Raw genomic sequence first — 19,631 nt, 5'->3', positions numbered from 1 at the left:
ATAATGTTCTAGAAAAGGCAAAACTCTCAGGACTGCAAACAGACCATTGACTGCCTGAGGCTGAGGGCGGGTTGGGGGCAGTGACAATAAAGGAACTCAGGAACATTTGGAGGAGTCTATGCCTTTATCCAGGTGGGTAGATCCATGGCACTGGTATATATTTATCAAGTCTGAATTTAAAAAGACTAATTTTATGTATGTAGTTTATATCAAAATTAAGAGAAAATGGGGAGAAAGAGGTAAAATAACTTGACCAAGGTCAAAGGGATTCAAACACGTGTGTTTAACTCCTGAATCCTGCTTTTCAACTGCAACACACTGTAGCCACTTCAAAGCCTCAGCCAGCTCCAGAGGTGAGGAGGAGCACTTCTCAGGAAATGGGGCTTCGTCTGGACCAGGTTTACCAGACAAAGCAGCAAGCAGTGGGGGCGGCACGTAGTCAGAACAGAATGGGGGTTTACTACCTCCAACATGTAATCTTGACTAAGCTAGTGCGTCTCTTTAAACTTTTCTCATCTTTTATGTAGTTTCTCCTTTGTTAAGAGAGTAACGAAAACTTATCTTTACCAAAACAGAAAAAAAAAAAAAAAAAAAAATCCTCGTTGGGAGGCATGGCAATTACATCATAAAATCAGAGGCTGGGGCAATACCAGTTCTGCATCACTCTCCAGGTGACTCCTGAGAACCTCTTTCTCACTCCTCTGAGCTCCATTCTCCTCATCTATAACAGGAAGGCAGAGATTTGTATCTATCTCATGGGACAGTTATGAGTCTTAGAAGAAATAGTTCCTCAAAGCATTTAATGAAGTGCCTGGTGTGTACTTTGCACCAGGAAACGGTAGCCCCTATTATACAATCTCGCTGTGGACACGTTACCATGAGGCTCTGCGAAGTGGGCAGGGAACAGAGCCCCTTTGTGTGTGCTCAGCGGAGATCAGGGAAGGCAGGGTGAGGGGGTGTCCACAGCAAATGTGCTTAGACCACAGAGGGCTGTGGAGGGTTGGTACCACCGCTCTTTGTGTTTACGCAGGCAAAACTTTTATTTGCCTCCTGCACAGAACTGCCAGGATGAATGGGTCAGAAGTTCACATGGTTAGCAAGCTCCACCCCCAAATATGCTCGGTCCCCTTCTAGGGCCTGTCATTGGGACTGGCACATTTTAGACAGCTTTTCTTTTTTCATGACCTCAGCATCTCCACATCCCCTTCTGCAATTTTATTTTCACTTAATGTGAGTAAGATTCCAAAGAAGGGACTTGTCTAGTGTCCCACTGCTAACAAGGACAGATTTCCCACAATCAGAGCCATTTGGATAGTTATTGCTGCAACTGTGTCTTCCCATTTTGATTCCTCTGTCATTGTCATGCTCCGCCTGCTCCTTCTAGATTGGAAGCAGACTCTACAAGGGGTCCATGTACTTAATGTCTCAGCAAGACCATAGCCCCTTGCCCATTTGGCCGGGTTGCTTTGGGTGTCCACCCATTGGCCCTGAGGTTGATTAACATTGCCAGGAGCACAACCCAGCATCTGGCATCTTCTAGCCCTGTGGTTCTCAAACTTCAGCAGGCATTAGAATGAACCGGGTTCCCCAGGGCTGGTGGATATTATACGCAGGTTTCTGGATGAGGTCCTAGACTTGGCAGAACTAAAAAGTTCCCTGTTTATTTATGATCCTGACAAGATTATTCCAGGGTTCAAACCTTCAGAACCTCTATTCTTTTTTTTTTCTTTTTTTTTTTTAGTTCTTGTTCTTTTTAGATATACGTGACAGTAGAGTATATTTTGACATATTATGCATACATGGAGTGTAACTTAGGATCCCATTCTTGCGGTTGTACATAATATGGAGTTTCACTTATGGTGTATTCACATATGAACATAGGAAGAATCTCTATTCTTAACTGCTGGGGAGATTACAAACTTCACCTGGTGGTGAGATGCTGTGGATGGCATTGCTGGTAGAAGCTCCCCAGCTCAGGTAGAGATGGTGACCATAGATAAAATGGAAAGGAAAATTGAGTTCCTTTCTAAGTTTTGCATTCTGCTCTCAACTAGTTATCCCTGCACATTCTTGATGGGTCCAAATTATAGGACCAAGAAAGGAGGAATCAGTGACAAAGCTACTAAAATGGACTGGCATAGAAGGTTCCAGAAAACTGGTGAACAAGGAGTGATATTTACAGAACACAACTGAAAACGCAGGGGGAGAGCTGAAGAAGCAATGCTGAATGTCACATCCGAGGCAAGCAAGGGAGACCATAAAAAGCATCAGATTAGAAACTAGTTTGGAGATATTCCTGATGAAGTTAGAACAAGCAGTTCAGGCCCAGGTGTGCAAAGGGTGGACAGATGGTGGGTAGTAGCTATCTATATGAGCTGATGGCTAGATGCACCTAGAGTGGGCTGCTGATAGGTTGGGGGTCCACTAGGATTAAGTATCACTTAAAACTTGAACATTAGATAAGCAGAGAAATTGAGTAATTTTGTAAAACCCCAATGAGGTATTATTTTCACCTATGAGAAGAATTAGGCAAATCTCTGTATTCTCATTTATATATGCTACAAGGATTTATTAGGGATTCCGTGTGCTGGGCTCTGCTCTAGAATCTGGAAAAGAGGTGAACATATTTTCCTAGAGTTTACATTCTATGGATTAGAGAAAGACTGCCAAACCACTACCAAAACTACTGTGGGAAGAGAAATAAATAACATTTGAGATAGTGATAAGTGTTATGAAAACAGCACAAAGAGAAGGATGTAGGAAAGTTGCTTCTAATATGAACCACGTTAGAAAACCTTTGCTGATAAAGTGATATTGAAGTGGAGACATAAAGTGAGGGATGGTATCTGATAGGGTCTGGAAGCCACAACAGGTAAAGAGCTCTTAAAATCCAAAAACAAAAAGCCAAAAAAATAAATAAATAAAATAAATTAGGCAGAGGATCTGAAGAGATGTTTCTCCAGAGAAAATAAGTGAATGGTCAACATGCACAAGGAAAGATGCCAAATATCATTAGTCAAGAGAAAATGCAAATCAAAAACACAGTGAGACACTTCATACTTGTGAGGATGTGTTCACAGTCGTAACAGGCGTGGTGAAAATGTGGAGAGATTAGAGCACTCATCCATCATTGATGGGAATGTAAAATGGTCTACTCAATGTGGAAAACAGACAATTCCTCCAAAAGCTAAACATTGAATTACCATAAGACTACAAGTTCTACCTTTAGAATTGGAAATAGGTCTCTGGAGGCTGAACTGGGAAACTCATGACTTAGCAAGACAATATCTAAATCATAAAAAAAAAAGCAGGAGATGTAGCTCAGTGGTACAGTGCCAATATTAATAAATAAAAAAAAAACTAACACTAAACCTATACCTAAACCAAATGCTACCACTACCACTACCACTAACCATAAAACCCTAATCTAAAATACTAACACAAACCATGACCTTAATTGTAAACACTAACCCAAAACACTGGTCTAAATCCTAATCTATCAAAATGGAACCCTAAAGCCAAACCCTAACCCTATCTATAAATGTAACACAAACTGAACCCAAACCTTAGCCTGAATACTAACAATAACAAAGCATGGGCACTAATGAAATACTGTACATTATCACAAACTCTAAATAGAAAACCTACCTCAAACCCAAAGCCTTACAAAACCCTGAACCATGACCCTTTACCCGAACTCCAACTCTAACCACTAATTCCAAACCTAAACTTAACCATAACCAAACCATAAAGCAAAACTAACCCTAAGGCAAAACTAAAACTAACGCTAACACTAAGTCTATCCCAAAACCATAACCCTAACCATAGAACTAGACCCTAACCATAAACCACAAACCTAAAAAATAACACTAAAACCCTAACACTAGTTCACTACTAATACTAAAACAAACAATAACCCCAAATCCTAAACCCTTAAAAACAAACCCTAACACTAACCCTTAAAGTATAACCCTAAATTTGAAACACTAAATCCTAAAGATAACCCAACCCCAATCAAAACATTAACTATAACACTAAGCATGAATCTAACAGTAAATCAAACCCTAAGCCCAACAACAAAATTAACTTTAACCTTAATACAAATTTAAATATAAACAAAACTCTAACTTTAAACCAAACATCTTCACTCTAAATTTAACGAGAACACTAAACCCTAAACATAATCCAAAAAACATCATAAAGCTGAGATTTAACCTAAATCTAAACACTAAGCATAAGTCCTAACCCAAAACCCTAACACTAAACCTTAGCACTAACTTTAATGCTAAACTTGAACACTGATCCTCATTCTAAACCCTAATCCCTAACCAAAACGATAACCCTATCCCTCTATGCCTAGCCCCCTTGCCCTAACCCTAACCCTAACCCTGAAACTCTTACCCTAACCTTAACCCTAATTCTAACCCTAAACCTAGTCCTCACCTATACCTAACCATCTAACCCTCTAACCTTTCCCCTAACTCAACCCCAACCCCTTCCCCAAATGTCACCTTTAACCCAACCTCTAACCTCAATCCTAAAATCAACACTCACCATAACGCTACCTACCTGCGGATGGCAGCAGCTCTCACAGCCTAGGGACCTAGGCCCTCAAGACAGACTCTTCTTCATTTGCCAAAACAAGTAGATATATAACATACTCATAGTATGTGCCAAAAGGTAGGAATAGCTCAACTGTTCCCCCACTGATTACATATACAGTAATAGACATGTATACTATATACATACAATGTAATATTTTCCAGCCACAAAATGAACGAAGTATTGTACGTGCTACAATGAGGGTGAAAACACATACATGCATAAAAGGACAGATGTTATATGATTCCATTTATATGAAATAACCATAATAGATACCTTTGTCATAATTGCCAGAGGCTGAGGAAGGGAATAAACTGCTTCTTGGATGTGGGATTTTACTTTGAAGTGGAACTGTTCCAGAAGTCAATAGAGGTGGTGGGTAGACAGCATTGTGAATGTACTAGGTGCCTTTGAACTTCAAAATGGTTGGTTTATGTTATGTAAATTTCACTTCAACAAATTATTAGGAAAAAAAGAAGAAAATATAGAATGGAATGATGCCCAAGATAAATTGCTAAGGCAAGAAATTAATAATAATGAAAAGAAAAGAGGGAGAAAGGAAAAAAGAGAAAGCAAGAAGAAGGTGTGTTATGGGGCACAACTTAAGAACAGACTGATCACCACTGAGAAGTCCAAATTTGAGAGTCTTTATAAAGCTGGCCAGCTGACTGTCTCACACAATGCCCCCAAAAATGGCTGTTGGGAAAACAGCCCTGACCACAGAATTGTAGGGGTTCTTATACCAAAAATTACATTAATCAAAAGTGTCTGTTGCTATGATTTGAAATTACACATTAACATCATGAGATCATCGACAGAGGGGGAAGCAGGTCAAAATGACCCTTACCTAGGTACAAACTAAAGAATGGTTGCTAATATCCACACAATCACTGTTCACATGGTACATTGTTTAGGAGCAATAGGGATCAAAAGAGAGCAATTTTTCTTTACTGTATTGTTAAACATGTCACACCAAGTAACTGATGATGGGCACAGAGGCAGGGTGTTCCCATGGGAGAAGCTCATTTCCTACATAACATGGAGTCTCAGAGCAAAATGGAGTCTGTTCAGTCATTTCCCTTAGAGTCTGGCCTATAACATTCTCATGGAGCCAGATCTGTCAGCCCATCCCAGGTGCAAACAGTATGTGCAGTGCATTGCTAGGTCTCTATCAGCATGGAGTCTCTACTGCTTACTATTTACTTTTCTGTACCTGATGAAATTTGTAAAATGTGCAGGTATTACTGTGGAGAACATCAGAAGTGCACTAATAAATTATTTTTGAACCCAGTGCTGATTGCTGAGTCAGACCTAGGTTGAAATCCTGGCTCTGCCCCACCCCACCACTCCCACCCAGCTGGTGACTTTGTGTTCCTCTGGTTCCCTTGGCCTCGGGTTCCAGGTTCCCCTTCCACCTGTAAGTGGAGATGTTATCTCGGCCTGTTCCCCAGGGCTGTCAAGTCCATTAATAAGATAATGCGTGTGAAGAACACTGGACTGGGGTTTGGCAAGTGCTCAGCAGTGTTCATTCTTGACACTTCTGATAACAATTGTGTGAAGTTTTCCACAGTAGCAACCAGTTTTCCACCACCCTGGACACCCACTGGGTGTCCTGCAATCTAACTTAATGCTGACATTGAAAACCTGGAGTTGCTGCAGACCCCACAGGTTCTGAGCTCAGTCTTACAGGACTGGCCCCCACTTCAGATGCCTGTTCCAAAATTCTAGGTTGTCACCTGTGCTTCTGACCTCTGACCCACCAGCTGTAATTAAGGGTCTGGTGAACCCCTCCTCAGGTTTGATAAGTTTGCCAAAGTGGCTCAACAGAAAAGCACTTATTTTGACCCATTTGTCTTACTTATTTGTACCAGGAAAATACTTTCCTTGCTGTTGCCAGTTTCTATGAAGGATACGACTCAGGAACAAAGAGGTGCAGAGGGCAAGTTTAGGGTATGGAACTTCCACACCTTCTCTGGGCGTATCATTCTCCCAAAACAATTGTTTGCCAGTCATTACAGTTTGGATCTTAAGTGTCCCCCAAAGGACCATATTCTTTTCTTTTCTTTTTTTTTTTTTTTTTTTTTTTTTTCTTTTTTTTTGTACTGAGAACCGGAATGCTCTACCATTGAGCTACATCCTGGGCTTTTTTATTGATTTATTTAATTTTGAGACAGAGTCTCACTAAGTTGTCCTCTGGTCTCAAACTTAACAATACTCCAGCTTTGGCCTCATGAGTGGCTGTAATTATAGGTATGTGTCACCTTGCCCAACTCAAAGGCCCATTTGCTAAAGACTTGGTCACCAGCCTGTGGCACTGTTGGGAGGTGGTAAAACATTTAGGAGGTGGGACCTGATTGCAGGAAGTAAAGTCTTTGGATATGTTTTATTCAGCTTTGCTTTGCTGTGACCAAGATACCAGACAAGAACAACTTAAAGGAGGAAATTTATATTTGGGGCTCACAGTTATAGAGGTCTCAGTCCATTGATGGCCAATCTCATGGCTCTGGGCCCAAGATAAGACACCCCATCATGGTGGAAACCCAGTGGAGGAAACCCGCTCTTCTTGTGGTGGGTTCAGGAAGCACAGAGAAGAAGAGAGGGGAAAGAAGGAGAGAGGGAAAAGAAGGAGAGAGATGGGCATGTCTCAGTGACTCCCTCCAGCCATGCCCCACCTGCCTGTAGGTATCACATAGTCAGTCCATTCAAACTAGGATCATAGCTCTCATAATCTAAACATTTCAACCCTAAATATTCCTGCATTAACAGGAGCTTCTGGAGGACACCTCATATCCAAACCATAATAGGAGGATGTCCTTGAAGGGTTTGATATTGGGCCCCAGCCCTCTCTTTCTCTCTTTGCCTCCAAGCCACCATGAGATAAGCTGCTTTGCTCTCCCCTACGCTTCCTGCCATGATGTTCTGCCTCACCCCAGGCCTAAAACGCAATGGAGCCAAGTGACAACAGACTGAAACCGTGAGTCAAAATAAACCTTTCCTCCATAGAGTCGATTATCTAATGTATCTTGTCACATGGACAGAAAACTGCCTCATGGACCAACCCAGAAGTTCCCCACACTCTGTTTTTGAGGTTTTGATGGTGGTTCGACTACATACACATTATTAATTAAATCACTGACCATTGGTGAGTGATTCAATCTCCAGTCCTTCCTTTCTCCCTTGAGGCCAGGTTGGGCTCAGTCACCTTTGGTCTTTCTGTTGACCAGGCCTGCAACTGTCTTGTGGTCCTGGTCACCAGTCACCTTATTATTATAAAAAAACACTCCTGTCACTCTGGAGAGTCTGAAGATTTTAGGAGCTGTGTGCCAGGGACCAAGTTCTTAAACCAAATTTATACTTCCATGGTAACATAAGTTGTTATTAACCAGATCCTAAAGAAAGAAAAAAGCATGAAAAACACCATGTAAACCCAGCTCCCCAAATTCACCATGCATTTTCACTTTGATGGTGGAAAAGCCCTTGAAGTCTTGAAAAGACAAGGCCATGCATCCAGACTGCCCAGTCCTACATGCCAAGGCTGAGTGGGGTGACTTCAGCTGGGTACTGAGCTGCCGGTGTAGGCTGGAGCAGGGCCACACCACAGCTGGGTGGATATGAATGATTTTTAAGAGACACTGAGAGAACCAGCCACTATTGCTCTAAAATCAACTCCATTTTAAGGGCATGCCCTTCTTTGCTGACCAGTTGGCAGCACCCTTGATGTCCAAGGAGGTGCCTGTTGAGGCCAACCTGGGCAACTTAGCCAGATCCTGTCTCAAAATAAAAAAATAAAAAGGACTGGAGATGTGGCTCAGTGGTAAAGTGCCCCTGGGTTCAATCTCCTGTACCAAAAATAAAATAAAATAAAATAAAAAAGTCTGAGGAAGCTGCAGGTGGACTCAGGGGCCATCCTCTACTGCTGGATGTGCCCATAGCTTCCCAGCCACTGTTGCATGCTAAATTAGTTTCCCAGGGGTCACTCGGGAGAATTTAGCCTGTCCCTCCCTCCTGCTACCTGCTGCCATGTTCTGCTCTTGCTTCAAATGAAATGACTGGGACAGGTTGACACATTTGACTCCATGGACATGTTATAGGCCAGGCTACATGGGCAATCACTAAACAGATTTCATTTTACCCTGAGACTCAATGTTATATAGGAAATGGTTCTCCCATGGGAACACCCCGCCTCTGTACCCATCAACAGTTGCTTAGCATAACATGTTGGCAACACAAAATGGCAGTTCTTACAAAATGTAAAATTGTTCTCTTTTTGATTCCTATTCTTCTTAGATAATGTACCATGTCAACAGCGATTGTCTAGATGTTAGTAACCATTCTTTAGCTTGTACCCAACTAAGGTCCTTTTGACCCACTTCCCCTTCTGCTTATGATTTTAGATCTCATCACATTAGTCTGTAGTTTTGAATCATAGCAACAGACACTTATGACTGATGTACTGACTTATGGTATAAAAACCCCTGCAACCCTATGGTCGGGGCTGTTCTCCCAAAGCCATTTTGGGGCATTGTGTGAGACAGTCAGCCGGCTGGCTAATATAGACTCTCAAATTTGGTGTTCTCAGTGGTGATGGGTCTGTTCTTAAGCTGCTCCCCACAACTTGACTACTCCTCTTTTTGTGTTTTGGTGCTTAGCATTTTTTCCTTTGGTTTGTAACTCTATTTTTTCTATCACCCATGCTGGACTGTGAGCTCTCAGAGGGCAGGTGCCTTACCTTACCACTCAGAGACTGCTGAGTGGCACAGAGAACTTCGCCTCAGGGCAGCATCGCCCTTGACGGGCAAGGATTCTCTGTTTCATATCTTACTTTTTATGTTGACAGCACACATGTACTACAGCATCACATAGTGTACCTGTGGCATTAAAATTACATGGGTGGCAGGTTGGAAATGTCTGAAAAGCCTCCTAGGGGAAAGATTAAAAACAACAACAACAACAACAACAACAACAACAACAAAGAAACACTGGAGCAGATAAAACTGTCAGAGTCTCAGTCAAGCTAGGTCACCCCTGAGGATGATCACAGTGCCTATGCCTTGGCTTGCGGTGACCATTAAATGCGACCATGGGTGTGTTCTGCTTGGGGGCTGTAGCATACGCAGACATGCAATAGAGGCCAGATCCTTCCAGACTGGATATTGCCTCAGAGGACCATCCTGCTAGAACTTGGCCCTACCCAGTCTCTTATGCAACTCTATCAGCTGCCAGTCTGTCCCGGCTCACTACAAGCACAGGCAGGGTCCCATTGCTGGGGCTTAATGGATTTGCGTAATTCACAGGAGAAGTATTGGTGAGAATGCAGAAAATATTAAATCCTCATACCCTGCTGGTGTGAATGTGAAATGGCACAGATGCTTTGGGAAAGTCTTGCAGTTATTCAAATGACTAAATACTGAGTTACCATATGAACCAGCAATTCCATTCCTAGGTATCTATCAGAGAGAAAGGTAAAACTCCACCCAAAACTTTGGAGATGAGTTTTCATCGTAGTATTGCTCCTAAGAGTCAAAATGTGGGAAAAAACCCAAATGTCTGCCAACTGCTGAATGGATAAAAAAGTGTGGTACGTCCATACAATGGGACATCACTGGATGTTAAAGGAGATGGTCTTGATACACACATAAATAAACATTATATGGAGCAAAATATCATGCTACCATTTATGCTAAGCAAAACATTTTGCAAAGGGAAAGAAGCCCATAAGAAAGAATCACTTCTTATATAATTCCACTTATACAAAATGTCCAGACTGGGCAAATCCAGACAGCAGAAGGTAGGTGAGTCATTGTTTATTGCTAAGAGCAGAGATTTGGAGGGAAATGAGGTATGACTGCTAAAGCATGTGTGATTTCTTTGGGGGATGATGAAAATGTTCTAAAATTGATTCTGGTGGTGATTGTACAGTTAGTTCCACATTGCAGACATTTGCCAAGCTCAGAAATCACTGAGCTGCATACTTTATTTTTTATTTTTATTATTATTTTTTGGGTACCAGGGATTGAACTCAGGGGCACTCAACCACTGAGCCACATCCCTAACCTTATTTTGTATTTTGATTTAGAGACAAGGTCTCACTGAGTTGCTTAGTGCCTTGCTTTTGCTGAGGCTGGCTTTGAACTCACAATCCTCCTGTCTCAGCCTCCTGAGCCACTGGGATTACAGGCATGTACCACCGTGCCCAGCAAGCTACATACGTTAAATAGGTGAATTGAATGATAAGTGAGTTGTAGCTCAAAAAAGCTATTATAAAAGAGCAGGAAGCCATGTGGTGGCACATGCCTATAATCCCAGCTACTTAGGAGGAAGATCACAAGTTTAAGGTCAGCCTGGGCAACTTAGTGAGAAGCTGTATCAAAATTAAAAAAAAAAAAAAATATATATATATATATATTTTAAAGAACTGGTTGTGGGCTGGGGTTGTGGCTCAGTGGAAGGAACTGTGGATGATGTAGAGGAAAATGGGGTGGGAGGGGGAGGAGGACAGAAAGATAGTAGAATGAAACAGACAGTATTACCCTACGTATATGTGTGATTACATGAATGGTGTGAATCTACGTTGTGCACAACCATAGAAATGAAAAGTTGTACCCCATTTGTGCACAATGAATCAAAATGCAGTCTGTAAAAATAAAAAAGATTTTACTAAATTTAAAAAAATAAATAAAGGACTGGGAATGTAACATAGTGGCAGAGAACTTGCCTAGCATGCACATATCCCTAGCCCTGGAAAGAAGAAGAAGGAAAAAAAAAGAAAAAGGAGGAGGAGGAGGAGAAGAGGGAGACAGGGCAGGCCCTGTGCAGCTGTCCTCCTGGTCTCTAGAGACAAGTATACTTTAGCTTGGCTTCAGGTCAGCATTTGACTGACTTCTCTGGGGGCTGACTGACGCCTCTGGAGTGACGTAGAGTGTGAGGGTGTCTCCCCTCTCTGAGGGCTGCTCTCTGCCTGCTGAGCAGAGCTGCCCTGGCAGCCCTGGTAGTATTCTGTGAACCTCCTCTCTGCCATTGCTCAGTGGCTCAGGGCAGGTACTGACCCCAACCAGGCTGAGTTCATTATCTTTCTAAAATTCAGGGAACTCCTGTGTGTGGCCGTGAAATCCTGTTTCCCCAGGTGCTCAGAGAAAGACAAAGCTAAAATCCTTGAGTGCCGGAAAGCAGAGCCAGACTCAGAGATGGTGCCGCTGGGTCTCGTTCCCATCTTCTGAGGTTCACCTGCTTCCCTGTCTCCTTGGAGTCTGTGAGGCAGTCCTGCCCCTTATACTTCTCCTTTTTGCTTAAACTAGTTTCAAATAGGTTATACCATTTGCAACTTAAGAGTACTAGCTATGCTTATGAAGAAAAACTGAATTATGTCATTTGCAGGAAAATGGATGGAACTGGAAAACATCGTGCTAAGTGAGATAAGCCAGACTCAGAAAGTCAGGGGTCACATGTTTTCTCTCACACGCAGAAGCTAGAGAGGAAAAAGGAAAGAAAAGTGACCTCAAGAGAATAGAAACCAGCCCAGTGTGGAGTAGAGAAGGGTGGGGGTGAGGAAGACAAAAGGTGGGGGATGAAATAGACCAATGTATGCGACGTGCATTGCAGATAGACCACAGCGAATGCCACTATTATGCAGAATTACAATGCACCAATAAATTTCTTTGAAAAAGTCCTAGCTAACAAAGAAAAAACCTTTGGTGACTTCTTTCCTTGTTCTACTTAAGGGGGGGAAAGTGTCATGCAAGCTGGGTTGGGCCAGGGAGTGGAGACAGGCATGTAGATCTGAAGGCTTCCAAATATCCACTTGGAGAGGCAGGGCTGGGTGGAGATTACTGGGGCCTCCAAACACCAATCAAATAAAAATAAGACCAAGCTATTGAAAAAGAACTGGGAAGGGCAGGGAAGTTTCGATTCTTCCCATGACAGTACTCCGAAGCTCTAGAAAGCTCTTTGTTTTCTTTTTCTGACGCCTTCCTTCAGCCTCCCTGGCCTCTTGCCAAGGTTTGGGAGCCCCTGATGTGCCGGTGTGGCACCCAGGACTTAATGGGTCCTTCGTCTGGGTGTTTCAGGACCGTCTCTTTGTCTGAGCCCCTGGATGTCCAGGGCACTGTCTAATTAATCTCTGTGATGCTGGGGCTGAGCTGAAAGGCTGGCACAGAGTATGCCCGGTAACTGTGGAATAAATGAATAAATTTGGTTCTGTGCTCCATCACTCCATGTCAGAGCTCAGGCAAAACAAACTACCTTCTGCAGCCTGGCCCTATCACATGTCCCTCCTCCCTGCAATGTTCCCTCCTCTCTAGTCATGGGATAAGACATTGCCAGATGTGCTGTCAAGAGGTGACTTGGGTGAGAGAAGTGAGTGAGATGTTCTCCAGCACCCTGGGTGATGTCTGGTCACTTTGGCCTGCTTTCAGCAAGAGAGCTATAAGTCTTTTTAGCCAGAATCCCCTTTACCCTTGAGGTTTCCTGGTAGTAATTTTCCATCCATGACCTCCACTCTGCTCCTTGACTCTGAATCCCACTTGACCATGCTCACTTCAAAATCATGCGCACTTTCTCTCCCCCACTTCAGGACCCTGTCACAATGTCCCTGCACCTATTGCAATAGTTCTCCAGGATGTGGTCTGCCTTTCTGTTCTTTAAGAAGGGTGGTGAATCATTTCTTCTATAATAACTCCTAAGCCCTTCCCCAAATCAAAATAGTGCTCTTAGACATAGGCAACTGATCTTTCCACAGTCTCTTTAAAGTGTAAATAAAGCCTCTTTAATAGCTTTCTTGGTGTTATTGCTCTGTAGCATGCAGTCTGCCAACTTGTGGAAGCTCTAAGCCTGCCACTAAGATGGCAGGTACGGTCCTTCACTGCTTCTGGGCTGCCTGGAGCCCTGGGAATGGACTGGGACATGGGAGATAGGTTCATCTTCCCTGTGGCCCCTTCCTCCCTCCCTCTCTCTGATTTCCTGCTGCCAGGAATGGAGCAGCACCCCTCCATCATGCCCTTCTGCCATGATGTTCTGCCTCGCCTTGGGCCCAGAGCAATGAACTCTGCCAACCATGGACTACACCTGGAGCTGTGAGCCAAAACAAACTTTCCATCCTCTAAGTTGTTCTCGTTGGCCACTTTGGTTACAGAGATGCAGAACTGACGAGCACAGTTAAGGAGATTTCATCTAAAATTCTGGTGATATGTATGAAGTGGCCATGGTTGTTGATATCAATTAATCAACCCTGGATGCATAATAGAATTTTCTGGACAGTTTTTAAACTATTCATGTCTGGCCTTAACACCCAGAAATTCTGTTGTAATAGTCTACAGCCTAGAGTCTAGGCTCTCATTGTTCCCCACTCCCTTTTTTCATACTAACTCTTCAAAATCAAATGTGTGATTTACACTTATACCACATCCCAATTTGGGCTCACCACATTTCAAGGGCTCAGGAGCCACATGTGGCTGGTGGCTGCTGTTCTGGACTGCACAGGCCTAATTGGTCACTGAAATGATGGTTCAACAAGGCAAAGTAAATCTTTTCAGTTTTCCATTAAGATATTTAAAAAATTTGTATACCCTTTGGCAAATGAATTCCAAGAATCCATTCTTCAGAAATAGTCACATAAATGTCAAAAAGCACATGAACAACTATATTCATTGTAACCTTGCTGCTGAAAGAGTTCTGACTCTGAAGCCAAATGACTTGACTCTGAATTCTGTCTCTGCCACTTTAAGAGATGCAAGACCTGAGTGAATTAGCAAATGCTTACCTTCTATTTCCTCATCTATGGTAGGCCTGGAACAGTGGAATATTTATAAAGATTAAAGGAAATAATCTACATAAAAGTGCTTTTCATTATTCCTGGCTCATAGTAGATGCTCATTAAATCTCAGCTATCATGTTACCAAGAGAGAAAATGTTACAACTGAATGGCCCCAAAATAGGAAAATGATTTATTAAATTATGGTACATTCATATGATTTAAGCTACCTGAGAGCATGGACTATGCTTTATTTCCTATTACATGATACTTAGCATCATGTCCAGTAGAAGGTAGGCACTCAGGTAGTATTTGAAGGATAGATGGCATAGTAAGTCTTTAGATTAAAAAGCTGTTCACTATGCATTAATATGGAAAGATTCTAGGAAATGTGTATAACATGATTACATTTCTATATGGGAGAAAAGGATGTATATGTAAAGAGAATGTGTTTGATTATGTAATCATTAAGTAAAAGATTGGATGCATGGCAAACCATTAATGACTCTGAAAGAGCAGGTTTGCAATACTTCTTTTTAATTGTAAGTTACCTTGAATTTCACTTATTTATGGGCTTATCTTGTATCATCTATCTGCCAAGGTCTTTGGTGGATCTTATTTGTTCTCATTTCCCCACGGTTAGTCTATTTTGTGTCGCTGTAACAAAGAACCTGAACCTGGGTATTTTATAAAGTAGAGGTTTATTTGGCTTGCAATTCTGATGATTGGAGGGTCCAAATGGCATTGCACTGGCATCTCGGCAAGGGTTCCCTGGTGGCATCACAACATGGTAGAGAAATGAAAAGGGAATATGCAGAGGGGCTAAGCACCTTAGGTGGCCTCTCTTTATGACAGTCTGTCCCCACTAGAGCATTAGTCCCTTCTGGTGGTGCCCCCATGACCTAATTACTTTTTGTAGGCCTCACCTTTAAAAGGATCCACCATGGCAACACTGCCCCATGCGGACCCAAGCTTGCAGCACAGTGTGTCGCTGGGGTCACACTCAACCCACGTCCACAGCACAGCACGCACTTGCCCGGCACCTGTTCTTGAGCACACTGGGGTGCAGTAAACCAAGGTATTGAACTGCCAACCATCGCTTCCTCCGCCTCGCTCACCTACCCGAGCTACTGCCTGTTCCGATCATACAGTCACTTTTCAATGTTCTCCTTTGATGTCTAAGTGTTTAGACATTATACCATCAAATGTGCTCTCTGACTTGTCTATTTACACCCTCCTCAAGACCTAACGCACAGCAGTCCTTAGGAGGTGGAAAGAAAATGTCAGCTAAATGAAAGCTTCGAAAAACAAAATCGCGGCAGGAGCCCAGCCCTGTTGGCAGTCTGCCGTTTCCCAGAGGGTCACTGCTCAGAAAGACAGGAGGGAAAGACCAACAAATCTCCATCCGTGGAGCCGTCCATCACAAATGTCTATGTGGGTGATGGAAGTGGCATTAACGTGGGCAGAATTTCAGTGACAAGTCTCTGGAACCAAATGTCCTTCTTTATGTATCTCTGTCATTCAGTGAACCCTCAGCAGCCTGCCATCAACCAGCTCTCCCCGGAGACAGAAAAACAAAGACAGGGTCCTGGCTGCAAGGAAGAGCAACTCTGCTCTTTGTCTCTGTCACCTGAGGACCAGTACCTAACAGCATCCTTTTTTTTCTTTCTTCTCCTACAGCATGATGTTTTTTCCCTCATATTTTTTTATTGCTGCATCATCTTTTTTCAAAAAACGTTTTCCATGAAGCTGAGCAGAAACTCAGCTCCAGATCATTGGACAGAACTATCATGGGAGACACGTGCTTGTCTTCTGTTTGAGTTTCATTTTTATGGATGCACATGCTGTGTGTTCCAAAGTGAGCGTGCTTCTCACTCTGGCCTTTGGTTTCTCTTCAGGCAAATGGGGTACTGACTTGTTCTGCCAAACTCTGGGGGGCACCGTGAGGGTCATGTGACTACAGGTGCCAACAGGGCGTGGAATGAGCTGAGCTGGGTACGAGTGCTGTGTTCTGCCGTTCCGCCCCGGGTCACAGTAATCTAAAGAGAATCTGGATCTGTGTCACAGAAAAGAGAAACTGTTTTTGGAAGCACCTACTTTTGGGGACTTTGATTTAAAAATAAAAATATTTCAGAGTAGGATGTGCTCGTAAACAAGTCATCCTTGTCTCTGAGTCTCACTTTATTCTCCTATGAAGCAAGCCGAAGGACGAGGTCAGTGATTTTCAAATCACGTCCCAAAGACTGCCTGGGGAAGAGATCCTTTCTACCCTCCTCTGGGAGCAGAGCAGCCGTAATATTTACCCTCTTCATTAGATTAATTTAAAAAAAATACTGCAGTTAAAACAAAACCAAAAGCCAGACACTGCTGAATGACTGTCAGGCCATCCTGCTCTGTCCTTTGTGTTGACACACTGAGGACCCATGTGTGTTTGCTGGGTGTGTGTGCTCTTTGTTGTGTGTGTCAGGCGTGCACAGGGCCTTTAGGTGCAGAATTCCTTTGGGGCAAGGGTTTGGTCATGAGTCGACAACCTGCTTAACTGGGCGCACTCAGAGATGACCATGTTTCATGGCAGAATTCCTGAGTCTGAACAACCTTTGGCAACTGAAGGCCGAGAAAGAAATTCACCAACCAGTCCAGGGAAAAACCTCTTCTTCCTAAGACTGGAATATTTTTGTTGGCAGCAGATTAAATGTGACCTGAGGTTTGGGAGTGGGTCAGGGTGTGTTGGGGGGGCGGGGGGTGGAGGGCCATGAGAACAGCGCCATCTTGTGGTTCCTGTGATGGCTTCCCAGAGCGTTCCTAGGTGGCTGCGCTCCGGGGACAGGGCCTGGATGGGAAGGAGAGGGCAGAGCCCAGGAGGAGTTTGGACAGATTTCATAGCAGATATGGCTGGGGTCAGGTGGGAAAGATGGTGAACCAGGAAGTCCGCAGAGAGAGGGTTGTATGGTAGCATCTCCCTGTCCAGGAACTGCAGGACATGTGCAAGGAAGAGAAGACTCCACCCCTTACCCTATGCCCTACCCTCACCTGAGGGCCCAGTAAGCCCTCCTGCTGAGAAGCAGTCCCACTACCTCTTCCACCCACACAGAGTCACCAGAAAGACTAAGTACAGGGAAGGACTCAGAGTCGCCTGTGTCTGTCCCCTCCCTTTCCTACTCTGTTGGCTTGACACCATTGAACTCAGGGCCCGGAGTAGCTGTGAGGTGAAGTGTGCAGTAGATGAATCACTTACATGATTTTTAATTTTCTAGTGTCCACTTTCAAAGAAGTAAAAGAAATAGATGAAATTGATTTAACAACATATTTTATTCCACCCAATATATCCAGTGTCTTGGCATGTTAACATGTAATTACAATAAAATTCAGAAATGAGATATTTTACCCAGTATTCTTTTTTCCCTACATTTTTTCTTTGAAATTCTGTGTTTATTTTCTACTTACAGCACCTTTTTATTTGGACTTGCTACATTTCAAGGGCTCAAAAGCTAAGTGCTCAATATCTGCACAATCCAAGAGCTAAGAAGAATTTTCACATTTTTAAATAGTTGAAAAAGAATCAAAAGAATAATATTTCTCGACACAAGAAAATGATAGATTTCCCTGTGCACAAAGAGTTCTGTTGGCACATGGCATTCCTTTGTGCTGTAAGAAATAGCGTGAACTGAAGTCTGATTGAGAGTCCCCCACTCCATAAGCCTCCAGTCCAGCCACATATTTAACCCTCTGTGGGGCCCTGTACCACCTGTTCTGTGACTGAGAACCCCAGACTCTGCCAGGTGAAGAAGTCCATTTAACATGCGCTTGTCACTAGAGCCTGGTAGGACAGTCCTCACCCTGGGCAGGGGAACTTTTACCAAATGGCTTCATATCTCACTTTCTTCTTGTACCTGAGGCTCCAAACTGGTTAAGTTGGAACTGATGGAGACCATAAGTCCACCACTTTATCAATGGGGAAACTGAGGCCCCCAAACAGAAGGAACATGCCAGATCACAAAGCAAGTCTCTCATCTTCATCCTGGGTCTCTCTCCTCCCTGCGCCCCACCAGACCATGTGGCCTATGCCCTGTGCTCTATACAGGCTGCTCCAGATCTGTCACAGGCAGCCACGGACTCAGGAGCCCTGTAGACTTGACCCTGGGGTCTGCTGCATAAAGCAAGAGCCTGGAAAAATAGACTCTGCCCCTCTACTGGCTCGTCTGGGCTACTTCACGGCCCCCCACCCCATTTGCCACTTTCTGGCCACCGTGAGCCACTTCCCTGGACAGTGGACCATCCTCCTGCTCACCTCCAGGGCTATGCCTGCAGGGAGGAGGGCTGGTCCCTGCACACATGGCAACTGCCCTCTCCCTAGCACAGCCCACTCTCCCCGCCCTCGGAGACAAGCTTGAAGGTCACACCCTTCCTCTGCTTCCACTGCCACCTCTGTAACAGCCACCACCAAGAACCACATCTGGCTTCTTGCTGTAAATGCAGAGCTTGGCACAGTTTGTATGTGAGAAATGAATAAGGGGCAGAGGCTAGAAGACCCAGACTGGGGAATGTTCCCATTCCAGACTCACAGTGCTTGGGCTACCTCCCCTTGCCCTTCCTCAGCACCGCTGGGAAAGTGCCTTTTCCTTGCAGGGAAGGGAGCTGACCCTGCTCCGAACCCCAGCTGGGCTGGGGCAGGGGACTAGGCAGTCCCCTCTAGGCAGTTGGCAATGGCAGGTCCTCAAGGTTTCCTGGCTGATTTGTACTCACCAGAGCTCTGCAAGGTGACCAGGAGGTGGAGCCAAAGTGCTGCCAACAAGAACAGTCTCCCTGGTGGAGTCAGATCAATGACTGGGGACGGGCAGGTCCCCTGTGTCAGAGTCAGAATGGGTCTTGGTCTTCCATTAATTCTCCTGCTGTGATGAGCATCCTGCTCTCCAACATTAACCAGGCAGCGGGATCCTTGGAGGTGAAAGTCAGGAAGGCTCCATAGTTACTACCAGCCTTCAGCGGGTCAGCCTTGGTCAGCCCACTGATCTGCCCAGGACCAGTCACTGATTGTGTGGGGAGTTGAGAAATGATACTATGCAGAAGCTGCCAAGGGCCTGTGCACTTCCCATGCTGGATTCTCACGATCTCCTTGACCTTGGTGTTCTAGGCTCAAAGGCTGCAAGCCAGCAGGAAACCTGGCCATGGTTAAGAGCTGGTATGCTCAAATGGGCATGTCTTTTGAGACATTGAATCCTCTTCCCCTCGGGGAGGCTGGGTGAAGCCAGGAAGGTAAGACCCTTGAGCCAGTTGCCTTCAGCAG

The sequence above is a fragment of the Sciurus vulgaris genome, assembly GCF_902686455.1.
Source record: "Sciurus vulgaris genome assembly, chromosome: 11".
Taxonomy (NCBI): domain Eukaryota; kingdom Metazoa; phylum Chordata; class Mammalia; order Rodentia; family Sciuridae; genus Sciurus; species Sciurus vulgaris.
Note: the sequence above shows the minus strand (reverse complement) of the source record.